This window comes from Staurois parvus, unplaced genomic scaffold (genome assembly GCF_062004578.1).
Source record: "Staurois parvus isolate SC_StPar_1 unplaced genomic scaffold, SC_StPar_1.0 ptg000097l, whole genome shotgun sequence".
Classification (NCBI taxonomy): Eukaryota; Metazoa; Chordata; class Amphibia; order Anura; family Ranidae; genus Staurois; species Staurois parvus.
Genome location: NW_028317893.1, coordinates 4,336,390 through 4,349,719, shown reverse-complemented (window position 1 = coordinate 4,349,719; position 13,330 = coordinate 4,336,390). Strand labels below are relative to the sequence as shown.

The 13,330-nt window shown below is 41.4% G+C and overlaps 1 protein-coding gene across 4 annotated transcripts in view; it reads left to right on the top strand.

Annotated features, from left to right (window-relative positions):
- The window catches only part of PIEZO2 (piezo type mechanosensitive ion channel component 2), a 439,610-nt gene that overhangs the window by 247,325 nt on the left and 178,955 nt on the right, over positions 1–13,330 (top strand). The gene's annotated exons all lie outside the window — the stretch shown is intronic.

Here is a 13,330-nt window from a genome sequence, read left to right as displayed (position 1 = left end):
CATCAGAGGCCCAGTTAAACTAATCCGCTCTGATAGAGGTACCAACTTCGTTGGGGCCTGCAAAGAACTGCATATCCCCTCAAACATTGACAGTGACCATGTAGAGAGATATCTTGCCGCCCAAGACTGTAAATGGACATTCAACCCCCCACATGCGTCTCACATGGGAGGCTCTTGGGAGCGTATGATTGGCATAGCTCGCCAGATCCTTGATTCTGTCTTTCTACAGCTGGGAACTTCGAGGCTCACCCATGAAACCCTCTCAACCTTCATGGCCGAAGTAGTGGCGATCATGAACGCCAGACCTTTGACTTCAATATCCAGAGATCCAGAAGATCCCTTCTTGCTCGCCCCTTCCACTCTTCTCACCCAAAAAGTCGGTACAGCATCGGCTCCTCCTGGCGAATTTAGTGCTACAGACTTGTACAAGTGTCAGTGGAGACGAGTGCAAACTCTAGCAGATACCTTCTGGGATAAATGGAGAAAACAATACATCTCTACTCTACATGTCCGGAATAAATGGCAAACCAGCAAACCCAACATGGAGGTTGGTAATGTTGTTCTTGTCAAAGACTCTCAGTCAAGAAGAAATGACTGGCCTTTGGGACTGATAACCAAGGTGTTCCCAAGTGAAGATGGGAAAGTCAGAAAAGTGGAGGTCAAGGTCTGTAGACAACAGGAGCCCAAACTCTTTCTCAGACCCGTTACTGAACTGGTTTTGTTGCTCTCTCCAGGGGTGATTTAATGTGGTATCCTTTAGATACCAGACGGGGAGTGTCATGCCTTCAGCAATTTGTTCTTTGTTAATTAGGTATTATTAGTATGCCTTATCAGTTTGTAATTCTCTGTTCATTGTGTAACTGCTCCATCTAGTGGCTGTTTGTATACACTGCATCTTTTCACAGTAGAAGTTTGACCCATTTCAGCTTCCATAGCTTGTAGCCTATGAACTCTGATTACATCATCAGCCCTGCTCATAGCAGCCATTTCCTCATCACAGACTCCATTCCTGTGGTAACCATGCTGCTGGTAGGATCCAACCCTCACATTCAGGCTCACAATAGCATCGTTGGTACGTCTACACACATGTCTATATCTTATGCATCTGTGTTTTATGTAACCTACATGTCTTACATGTGTTTATATGTGCATTGCCTTACTGTAATGTATAATATGCTTTGTCACATGGCAGACAGTGTTACTAAGCGCCTTATTTTCTGTTCCTCAGTTTCACCTCTTATATCTTTGCAATAAAGACAAAGTTGGACGTTGCTTCTTTGTCAACTCATTGCTGAGAAAGGTTTAGCTGTCTGTCAAGCTATGTACCTTCACACATAAGGAGGACAGAACAATGATAGTGGTAGTGTGATGGTCTGGGGCTGCTTTCAACTTCAGGATTTTGACGCTTGCCATAATAATTGATGGAACCATGAATTCTGCACTGTACAAGAAAATCCTGAAGAAGAATTTCCGGCCATCAGTTTGTGAACTCAAGCTCAAGCACACTTGGGTTATGGAGCAGGGGGTTTAGGAGGCAATTACTTTTTTACATAGGATTAGGCAGGTTTGGACAGATTTTTTCCCTTAATCATTTAAAAACTGCATTTTGTATTTACTCGGGTTATCTTTGTGTAATATTAAAATTTGTTTGATGATCTGGAAGGGGGGAAATACTTTTTCACAGCACTGTATGTCACTTAAGCTGTCCATACACTAGTAGAATTTCCTTCTAAAAGTTTTGTTTTTGGAAGGTTTGATCTTTGATTGGTTAGTGGAGTCAAATTAAAGCTATATTTTGGATATAATGATGAGAAAATTCAAAGATGCAGGATGGGCTTAATATCTGAGGTGAAGCTATGCTCACTTCTACCATCTAATCATGTGCAAGCAAAATACATTTTTTTTTCCTAGCACACGATTGGGAAAATTCCTTTGCAAAGTGAACAGCCTATTTGCCTTTAGTAAGTAAACCGCTTTGTATATGTAATGGCAGGAATGGGCTTCTCCAAATCACTAGGCAAAACAGTAGTGTATAAAGTTATAGAGGTCAGGACAGGTGGTGCTCATGCTCAGTAAATTAGCCAGTGGGTCAAGACAGGTGGCAGTGGCATTAGCAGGTTCCTGCCCGGCCTATAGCCAGATGGCGGCCTGAAAAACCCCTCGTCCCTCCGGGTGGACGCCATATGGTGTCCTTTTAGACATGCGCAGTTTGCATGTCCGCAGAGCCACGTAGCGGTGCAAGCTGTCACCGGCCGTGTACCTCGGACACGGCTGATGACAGATCTGAGTACCTGCCCTGTTGCTGGTACCATGTGACCTGCTGTGACTAATCACAGCAGGTCACATGACAGTTGTATACAATGGATGGCTTCCTTTCATGCCATCCATTGTATACTAGTGTGTCTAGCTGTGAATGGTCACAGCGATCACATGCACAAGCTGGGCCAATCATAGCCCAGCTGTGTATGTGATTAGCCGTGGGCAAATCACAGCTAGGCACAAAAAAAAAACCCCTGAATGAATCGATGTCATTCAGGTAAATGCTTGCTTATAGCAAAGTAATTCTTTGCTATAAGCAAATTGTGTAAAAAAAAAATATACTGATCACTTCCCCAAAGTAGTACAATGTTACTATGGTAACATTGTACTACTTTGGTCATTGTGAAATATGAAAAAATTCTTAAAAAAAATGAATAAAAAATAAAACGAATAAAAAAATGAAAAAAAAATTGAAAAAATTATAATTTTTTTTCATACTGTCACCAGTCAGTGTCCCTAATCACCGCCATGCCAGTTATATGATGACACTGTACTGCACTGGTGACAGTATGTAAAAACAAAAAGTGAAAATCATTTTTTTAATTTTCCGAAAAATTCTGACAAGAAAATTACAACTTCAAAAAACTCACTATGCCTCTTATGAAATACGTCGGACTGTCTACTTTGCAAAAAGTGGTCATTTGGGGGATATCTGTACTGTTCTGACATTCGTGGACCTCAAGAAATTAGATTGATCAATATTCAGATTTATACCATAGTTTGTGAACGCTATAACTTTCCTACAGACTAAATAATACATCCTAATTTGGGTTATTTTCACCAAAGAAATGTGGCAGAATACATCTTGGTCTAAATTTATGAAGAACAATTATTTATTTGCAAACGTTTATAACAGAAACAAAGAAAAACATGTTTTTTTTCAAAATGTTCTGTCTTTTTTTGTTAATTTAGCAAAAAATAAAAACCCCAGTGTTGATTAAATACCACCAAAAGAAAGCTCTAGTTGTGTGAAGAAAATGATAAAATTTTAGCTTGGGTACAGTGTTGTATGACCGCACAATTGTCATTCAAAGAGTGAGAGCGCTGAAACATGAAAAATGGCCTGGGCAGGAAGGGGGTAAAAGTGCCCTGTATGGAAGCGGTTAATAACAAAAAAGACAGAACATAAATGTAAGTTGTAATCAGAATAGAAAGCAATAGTCTGGTCATACAAATTTTTGTTTTCAGAACATCCATTGATTTTATAATGGGGTTATATCGATGATTATTTATGAATTTAGTGACAAAAAAATCAAAGGAGGAGGATGGAAAATTTTGCTCAAATGAACGAATCAGTGAATGTTGTTTTTGTTTGGGAAATTCCATTCATTTCAAAATTGAAGGTTAAAAGCAAACATAATTTTGGAGTACTTTCAAGAGACATTTGTCAAGTCTCTAATGACATTATGGCATTATTAAATGAGCAGATGAAATTTTATGTGTGAACGTTTTAGCAAAGCTAGCCAGGTATACAAACCATGTGTCAGGACAGATCATTATTTGTTGCACACAGAGGGGTTGATTTACTAAAGAAAATATACTGTGCACTGCAAATGCAGTTGCTGTGGAGCTTAATAAATAAGGTAAAGCTTCACTTTGCAAAGAATACCCAATCGCATGCAAGGAAAAAAAACAGCATTTATGCTGGCACATGATTGGATGATAGAATTCAGCAGAGCTTCCCCTTAGATCTAGTGCACAGACTATTTGCCTTTAGTAAATCTACCCCATAGAGTGAGTGGAGCCACTGGTTCATTATGTAAAATTAGTGATCCTTTGTCTGTTGTTTTGCTTGCACAGCACCATTCTTTATCTCGATCTAGAATTCTAGTATTTTAGCTTTGCAGTTATATTTAGCTATGAAAAGGAAACAAAAGCTTTGCATTATGTACTTCACCAGCCTTTACTACTTCTAGCACTCCCTAATTTTTGCATAGCTCTGTGCTTGTCATATGTAGGACATTTCAATATTTTTATATATATAGCCTTCCTGGCCTATACATGCTCTCTCCATCAAATACAATAATTTCTTCATAATTATATCAAGGCTTCAAATACTCTTCCCTTATAAAGCCCATAGTGAAAATAATAAATTGACAATATTTTAAGTGGCATGCTCTGCTCTCTGTCATTTTGTGACTTATATGCCCACCTTTGCTCCCACAGATCTAAACATTTATACATATATTAGGATTTTCATAAACTGTGTGTCTAGAGTATATATAAAGGCAAACAGAGCAGAGCAGTTTATGGACTAGTTTGACTAAGTGATTACAGAAGGGTTTCCTTACTATCCCTTTTCCATAGTGATTGTATGTACTTTCCCTGAAATAACTTTGGAATCCTAAATAACAAGGTGCCACGTTCCTAAATAGATTAAAAATAGGAATTGTGTTAGAATGAGTGCTGTAGAGTGTGATGGAGGGAATTGTGATGTCATACTTCATTATATAGTCCTGACAGTGAGATGCTGCATTGATTATGAATCTTTCTTGAAAAAGAATGGTCTGCTTTGCCTCATAGCCACTCCTTAGTTAAAGTGGTAGTAAAGTCGGTAGAAAAACTTCCCCCTGCAAGTTAAGAGCCTAATATGTTATTATGCATATTAGGACATTATGAAAGAGAGGCTCGAAGTAAAAAAAGAAAGCAAATAGATGAAGGGCTGGCATGATGGGTTAAAGGAGCTTGAGTCTAAGGTCGGGGTATGGCTGAAGTTCAAAAGTAAATAGTTAACAAGCTCTTGGGATTGGGTCAGGATCAGGTAGGGGTGGTGTGGTAGCTGGCCTGAAGAGGTTTTTAGTCAGAGGTCAGTCAAGTTGAGGAAAACTTTGTTGCCAGTCTGTGGCCTCTGATCGTTATCATAGGTGATTTGGAGACTCTGCTGTCACAGCTGCGTGCTGCGGTTTCTGTCCATGGAACCAACTGGCTGTGGTCCCAGGTCAATAGGCTGCTTTTGGGAGATGGGCAGGTGGGCTCTGCTACTGTCTTCTCTGCCTCCTCATGTGCTTGTAGGTCAAGGCCTCTGGAGCGTCTTCGCCCAGAAATGTCTCCCCGGGTCTAGCGCCGCCTTAGGAGACCTTTTGAGAGTACCTAGGACTCTCTTGGCCCTGCACCTAAACTCCGTTCTGCCAGAATTGCGGTGCTGCCCGGGAGTAATCCTCTCCCGCGGCGGGACCTACGGGATGCGCCACTCTTTTCATCCATGTTCCCTGTCCATCCCCCAGCTGCTTTTCAGGACCTGGGACCAGCACACTCTGGTAGCTACATGGCTACCTAGGCAGCTCATCGAGGGAGTACTGGGCCGGTTGGAGCCGGCCTGTTGCCTGGGGCAGCCGGTGTCCCCGTTCTTACCTGTGATGTGGCACCTCGACAGTGACCAGGAATCGGCAGCCAGCAGGAGGAGGATGTCCCAGAATGCTCGAGTGGAGTATACGGCTTCTGTGTCCAGCTCCAGCTGTGATAGAGCCCAGGGCCTGGGTCCTCCTTCAAGATGGCTTTGACTGACATTATGGATGGCCGGGAGGTAGACCGGAGAGTGCCTGGAACATCAGGCTGGGGCCTGGCAGCAGCACCAAAGGACAATCTTCTCGGCCTGTCTGAGGGGGAGCTGCAGGAAGATAGCGAAGATGAGCTGGCAGTGGAGCATGCTGCATGGAAGGTGTCAGTGACGGCTGGTGGACCTGAGCATCCGCAGCAGCCTGGTGAGTTACCTGTGCACTTGTCTTCTGTGTCCTCTCTGTGTGTGCCTGTGGGGGTTGGGTCTGATGTTGGGGGGTCTCTGGCTGGTAGGGGGCCCACGGTGGTGGCCGAGAGGGGTTCTTGCGGTTTTGCTGGTGGGCCTGAGGGATCTTCTGAGGCGCTTGGAGCCCTCCTTGGGGCAGGAGTTGCCTATGGCAGCTTGGGTTCCTCCAACTTTGTTGGCTGCTTTGGGGTCTGGGCTCATGGGAGGGCTTGTGGTTGGCAGGAACATCTCGGCAGCTTTAGACATCACATTCCGGTCTCCTCAGGGGCTGATTCTGGCAGGGTGCCAACAGCAGGGGACAGTAGTGGCATGGCGGATGGAAAAGGTAAGGTGACTGACAAGGATGGTGACCATATCAAGTTGGCTGATTGGCCAAGTGTAAGGCCAAGTGTAAAGTATATGTATGTTTTGAGGGTCCGCTCGGAGCGCACCTTAAGTTGGAAGTGAAGGAAAAAACCTGGAAGGGTGAGTACATAAAAACTTTCCCTGCTTCCATTGGAAAAAATCTGACTTACCTGGACAGAGGTAAGTCGGATGACAGCAAGAAGGATGAGGAGGAAAAACTACGGTATTGGTTGATTCAGCAGACGTTTAATAATTGTCTGTAGGCATTTGCAATTCTGGCGAGCATGGTTGGCAAGAAGGCACCAGAGAACTGTTTGGCATTATTCTGTTACTTGGATGCTATTTTTTGGGGGGGGGGGGGCATCGAATGTACAGGGGGACTAGCCTGGCTTTCGACAGCGCAAGGCAGTGCGGCCGGAATTACTCTGGGATCACAAAGACATCAGTCTTTGGATGAAGCACATGACCTCTGCATGAACAGGTAATCAGTTTTTTTGGGGGGGTTTGGTGGATCCCCTGCCTCTGGACAGCCGGCCAACAAACAAAAAGGGGTATTGTTGGCTGTTCAACGAAGAAACTTGTAAGTTCTGTTTAGGGATGAGTGCTCCAGCTGAGGGGGCTTCCACTCTTTTACCAGATGCCCAACAAAACATCAAAAGGACAGTCTGTGGATGCTGCGGGAAAAAAGGAGGACTCTGGTGAGGGTAGCAAGGATGTGTCCTTTTCTAAGTAGGTATCCGGACTGTGGATCAGCAGACCTGCTGAATAAGGGGTTTTCTGAAGGATTCCTGTTTCTGTGTTGTTTACGTTCCCTTCCCCCTCCTGCGGATAATTTGATGTTGGCACTGGCTCAGCCAGAAGTGGTTTTGGAGAAGCTGTAAAAAAAAGTTGCCTTGGATCGCTTGGCTGGTTTGTTGCGATTTCTGCCGCTAAACAATTTAGTGGTTTCTCCTTTTAAAGTCGTTCCCAAGAAGGAACTCAATAAGTTTTGGTTGTTGTCAGTGCATCCACGTAATTTCTATTTATTGGGTTGCCGTTGGCAGAATGGATATTTTGTAGACCTTTGTTTGCCGATGGATTGTTCCATTTCTTGCTCGTTGTTTGAAGCATTCAGTTGCTTTTTTGAGGTTGCTTGTGAAGTGTCTGGGATTCAGTCGGTCATTCGATATCTGGATGACTTCTTGTGTATTGGTCCCACATCTTCTAACTGCTGTAAGATTTTATTGGCTACTGTGTAGCATGTAGCGAATCACTTTGGCATTCTGCTAACGGCTGCAAAAACAGAATGTCTGTCCACGGAGCTGAGTTTTCTGAGCATTTTGATCGACATGGTTGCTATGGAATGTCATCTCCCAGAGGACAAACTGACGGATTTAAAGTTGGCGGTGGTTTCGGCTCAAAGGGGTGGCAAGTTGATGTTGCGTCAGCTTCAGTCGCTTCCTGGTAAGCTTAACTTTGTTTGCCGGATCATACCTATGGGCAGAATTTTTGGTATATTTTGAGGTGTTGCGTTCCTTGTTACAGGTGCTTTCTAGTATTTGTTCCTGCTTTTATGAGGCGGTGTTCTTTTGGGCTTTGCATATTGGAGTGTTGGTGTGTTCTTCAAAATGGGGTTCAAATGGTTTGCAGTTCATGGATGTGCGCTGTTGCATCAGTTCAGTTCGTTGCCCAATTTTTGGAGGTACACCTGGGTCGTGTTGGTTCATTTTTGTTGCATGAGGGGGGTTCAGCAATTTCTTTGTGTCAGTTCACTTCTGTGTCCTGGAAATGTTTGTCGCCTTGGAGTTGTGTGCGTCTGACTTTGCATTGCATTCCTTTAGCATTGGGGCTGCTCCGGAAGTGGCACGTTGGGAGATGAGTGAATTTTGTGGCAGATTGGTCGATAGCAATTGCGGCGTTATCGCCTATATGTTTGCCCAAATTTGTTGTATGGGTGCGCTTGCTTGAGGTGGCGTCTGTGTCCGTTTTTGTTGCCTGGTTGTCCCTTGTTTATTCTCGTTTGTCGGAGTGAGGCTTTTTTGGGGAGATCTCATGTCTGTGTATCCGATTTTGTTTTCTTCTTTTGCAGGTAGGGATCCATGTTTGAACAGGATCCTGGGTCATTTATACATTTACTAGGGGACACGGAGAGCTGCTATCGAGCCTAATGTGCGACAGTTGGGCATTCCTCGGGAGGAGGCAGAGGTGCACTGGATTGGGGTGCTTGGCTTATTGTGGAGCAGGATAGTTCGCAAAGTGGAGTTTTATGCTCGGCTGGACAGGGCTCTGGATGTCCTCCTGGTGCATGTGGAAGATAATGACTTGGGCCTGAGGTCAATGAGGGAGCTCAGCCAGGATATTAAATTTGACTTTCTACGGCTTCATACAAGTCACCCAGACTTGTTGTTCAATTGGTCTGACATGGTGGCTCATACCCAGTGGCGGATGGCTTGGTCATTAGCCAGTCTGAAAAAGACTCGGAATGGTGGTTTGGTGGTGAGACATCTTGAGTTGGAGATAGATACCTGGGGATACCTACATGGTGATGGTGTGTATTTGAACGCTATTGGGGCTGACATGTGGTGTCTAGGTTTGCAGGATGGTGTTCAGAAGGCCCTGCGGGTGTGGAGGTCCACACAAACATAAGGTGTCCTGTTTGTGCAGGGGTTGGTGGGGTGTAAGGTCCTTTATAGGTTAGTATGGGCACAAAGGTATGGTGTAGGGACCCATCTGAGGTACGGCTCCCAGTTGTTGGGATGCATATCTGCGAGTTGTCTCCGAGTCAGTGGTTGTTGCAGCTGGAGGCCTGATTAAGTTATACGCAGGTACTTTCCTTCATTTGATGCCTAATAGTACCTTGGGGCTACATTGCATAAACTGTTATAATAAATTACTGTATTGTTCTGTTTTCATCTGTTATTTATATATTTGGTTAATAAAAGGCTGTGATGGCCATTTAACTCTAATTTGTTGCAGTGTGGTTATTCTATGGGAGATGGGAGCAGTATACAACCAAGCCATATTAAATACCCTAGTCAAAACTTATGTCTAGTCTGAGTCTAGTTTAAATGATGCACACCTAGCAGATATTCCTTGTACTTACAGGTAAGCTTTATTATAAGTACAAGGTACAAGTCACCAAATGGTATTTACTACTGTTTTAAATCATGATTTAAGGCCAACTTTTTTTTTTCACGTATGGATAGAATTGTGGGGGTTTGCACCTATGTCAGGTATTTATTGGTGTCTATGTTCATGATTTGCTGTCTCTAATTGTCCTAGTCACTAATGTCTAATGGGGCACAGAGGACCAAAAAAAAACTGATAGCACTTATACTGGTAAATAACAGTAATAAAAGTTAAATATGCTTGGTTACTATGAGGCAAGACAGGGATTTTTAAGACATAATTAAATAATTTAGTGCATGCATGGTACATGTGCTTTCAATATAATTTTCAATGTCATTATTGATCCTGGCACTCACAAACCCAAGAAGATTTCAATTTATTTGGAGGCAATTGTCATGCTAGACATTTTGAGCATGTGTTTGGCTGACCTTGAACTTGTCACATGGTAGTTGGCTATCTTACAATAATAGTAGTGCAGTATAACATATGTTAGAAATGCTTTAAAGTGTACAGTATGTCAAGTCTAACAATAAACTATTCTTATTTGCTCTCTTCTGTTCTGCAAAATACATAATTCACACTATTTTGTTATGTCTGTTCATTAAATACAAAAAAAAAAATACATGTTAATACTGCCAATACTTTCTGTGCACTTTACCTCTACTGCTCCCAAGTATCTCTGTGAACTACAAAACGCCTCTCCCTAAGGGGAAATATGTGTAGGAGGAAGGTGTTCTATAGTATTAACAAACTCCCAGTCTTAGGGTGACAACACTGCATCTCTAAAAATACAGTACAGTGAGGGTTTGTACCATAGAATGGAAAGTGCATTTCTGGATGGATCACCAGGTAAAAAGAAATAAAAAAATAGGCTAAAAAAATTATTTAGCGTTCTTTAATTTAGATACACTTTAATTTATTGTTTATAAAAAGCCTTTAAGCTGCACATTGTAAATGGACTTTATCAGACCAACCTTGTTGAGTTACAAGTATGAAATGCATCGTGCTGACTTATAAATATTCTGAAAAGCAAATGTGATTTTGTCTTTGCAGCAGAAGCAAAGGTCCAAAAGGGCATTAACTGTCTTCTATGTGAAGTAAACATTTAAACATGGTAATCTAATGGGAATGATTTCAGGAATAAAAATGGATTAGGTCTCCCTGATTAAACGCTGTAAACAACACTTTAGGAAATTTGTATTACACAAGCACTGTGGGAGAGGATGTTAATGGATAAATGAATGTGTTCTGAATAGAATACATTGAACATTGGTGCCACTGTATGATAATAATCACTGGTGCACAGAAAGTATACTCATCACATTAAAGAGTTTAAAATATAATATTGGGTACTAAATGACAGATGTTTTTTAATTCTTAAAAGATGTGTTTTAAATGGGTAATATCTTAATAAAGTTTGCCTATAAACACAGTATGCGGGTCCTTCTCAGCATATTAGAGAGACCCTTGTAATAAATGCCATCTTTCTATAATGCTACACAAATTCAGCATCACCTTCAACAGTCCAACACATGGGTGATTATTAAAACAACCACCATCTGCACAGGCCTTCATAGAAAATCTTCCAGCCCTTAGAGGGCTGTACATCTATTGCATTCATTATGAGGTAGGTCAAGTCGGTCAAATCAAAGTGTTGGATCTTAGTTTTCTTACAATGTGGTGAATGCAGTAGGATGTGAAGACACTCCTTGATGGCTGAAAACATTCAAACACAGGAGGAACAGGGGGGCAGAAACTATGGCAAGGAGATCTAGTCACTGGAGTCCTCATGGTCACTTGGCCCATCAGAGTACATCCATACGTTGAATATCACTTTTGGTTAGTTGAACTTTTATCGAAGTTATAGAATAAATGTTTTTACTAAAATTGTTTTTTTTGTTTAGAAAAACATTTCAAATAAAAGTTTTTCTGGAATTTGATATTACTTCATTGTAGTGGTATGTCAATATTTAGGCCAATTGTACAGGGTCCATGTGAAGCTCTCTTCTGACCACTTTGCACATGCCTCTCCAACACTCTCTATTTCCTCTTTTCTCTGTCGCATTAGAACTTAGAGGGAGTGAGGACGTCGTCGGGGAGGTTTCTATATAGATCCTGTCATTTGAATGGGCAAGATGACGGGGTCTCTTTAAGAATCACAGTGATATTAGGATACAATGTGTAGGCTATCAGTCTGATATGTGTCTCTTGTGTGTACATATATGTCATATCTAACCCTGATAAACAGTGATCAAACATGTTAATGGTGGCATTGCAAAGCTAGAGTGAGCAGTAATTACAGAGAAAACTGTAATTACGACCAGTAAGTCTACATTCTACTCTGGTTTTTCTTTATTCTGCTTTCATGAATACTTTCCTCTGTTAGTCAGTGAAAGAGAACATTAGTCACATTTAGTGAATTACTGCACCATTTGGCTGTGACTAAAGCTACAAATATTTTGTTTGTCACATAACATTAATCCGGCCTTGTTTATATTAGTGTTTATGGTCTGGGGTTATTAAGGTACCCTGCCATGGACTTTAATGATTGTATGTTTTAAATAACCACAGTGGCTGATATAAACAGGAAGCAACAATTACAGAAAGGTTATTCTTCAACACTTTGGCTTGTAGGTTGCACCATATTTAGGTAAAATATCTTCCTTCTTCAGCTGCAAATACTTTGGCCACAGCGTTACCCACAGATGTTCTAAAGCATCTCTATTCTAAATAATTTTGTTCCTGATCATTTCTACAGCTATCTATAAGGATGCCAAAGGCAAGTCCATCCAAAATGTATGTGATCAATGTATGTAATCAATGCTATAGATTCTTCATTCACTTACACCAGATACAATGACACGTTTATTAAAAATTGGAATCTAATCAGTCAATGTGGTGCCAGGGTCAAGAGAAAATTACTCAGTGAGGTTTCACACTGTGATTTCCGTTTCAGAGCTCCCAGGTTCACCCCTTGCCATAACTGTTCATGAAAGTTCATTCAACAGAGCATTCGTTCCCATCATTAGATCAAAGAATTTTTGTTCGATTGTAATTGTCTTTGGATTGCCATACCAATGCATGGTATTTTAATGTTTGATTTTTTTTGATCCTTTACAATAGTGAACAAATACGATGCAAACAATTTTTCCTGACTGAGGACTATTTACCTTTACGATTTTGTTTGTTCAACAAAGATACAATTTTTCCTGACTGAGGGCTATTAACATTTACCTTTTTTGTTTGTTCAGTTAAGAAACAACAAAAAATTGGGTCAAGAGAAATTTACTCAGTGAGGCTCCACACTGTGATTTCTGTTTCAGAGTTCCCAGGTTCACCCCTTGCCACAGCCATGACAAAGGGTCTTACCCTTTCTGTTGTAGTTTTTATTATTACTTTTTTATCTTGCAAAGCTTACAATATAATATGCACAGTAAGAATTGGTTGGTGGCCTGTGCAAACAAGGAGAATATAGAGAGCCACCACATGTGGGAAACAACAAAATTAGTATACGGTTAGATATGGTGCATGCCCATGCTTGTGATCCTAACAAGAGGGGCTTCAGTTTCTAGCTTCATTAACACTTACCATGATAGTGTGCTGTGATCGAGTAAATACAAGATTTATTGGCAACTAAAGCTGGCTTTGCACTGTTAGACTTTCGAATGACTGTTCATGAAAGTTCATTCAACAGAGCAATCGTTCCCGTCATTAGTCAAAGAATTTTTGTTCGATTGTAATTGTCTTTGGATTGCCATACCAATGCATAGTATTTTAATGTTTGATTTTTTGATCCTTTACAATAGTGAACAAATA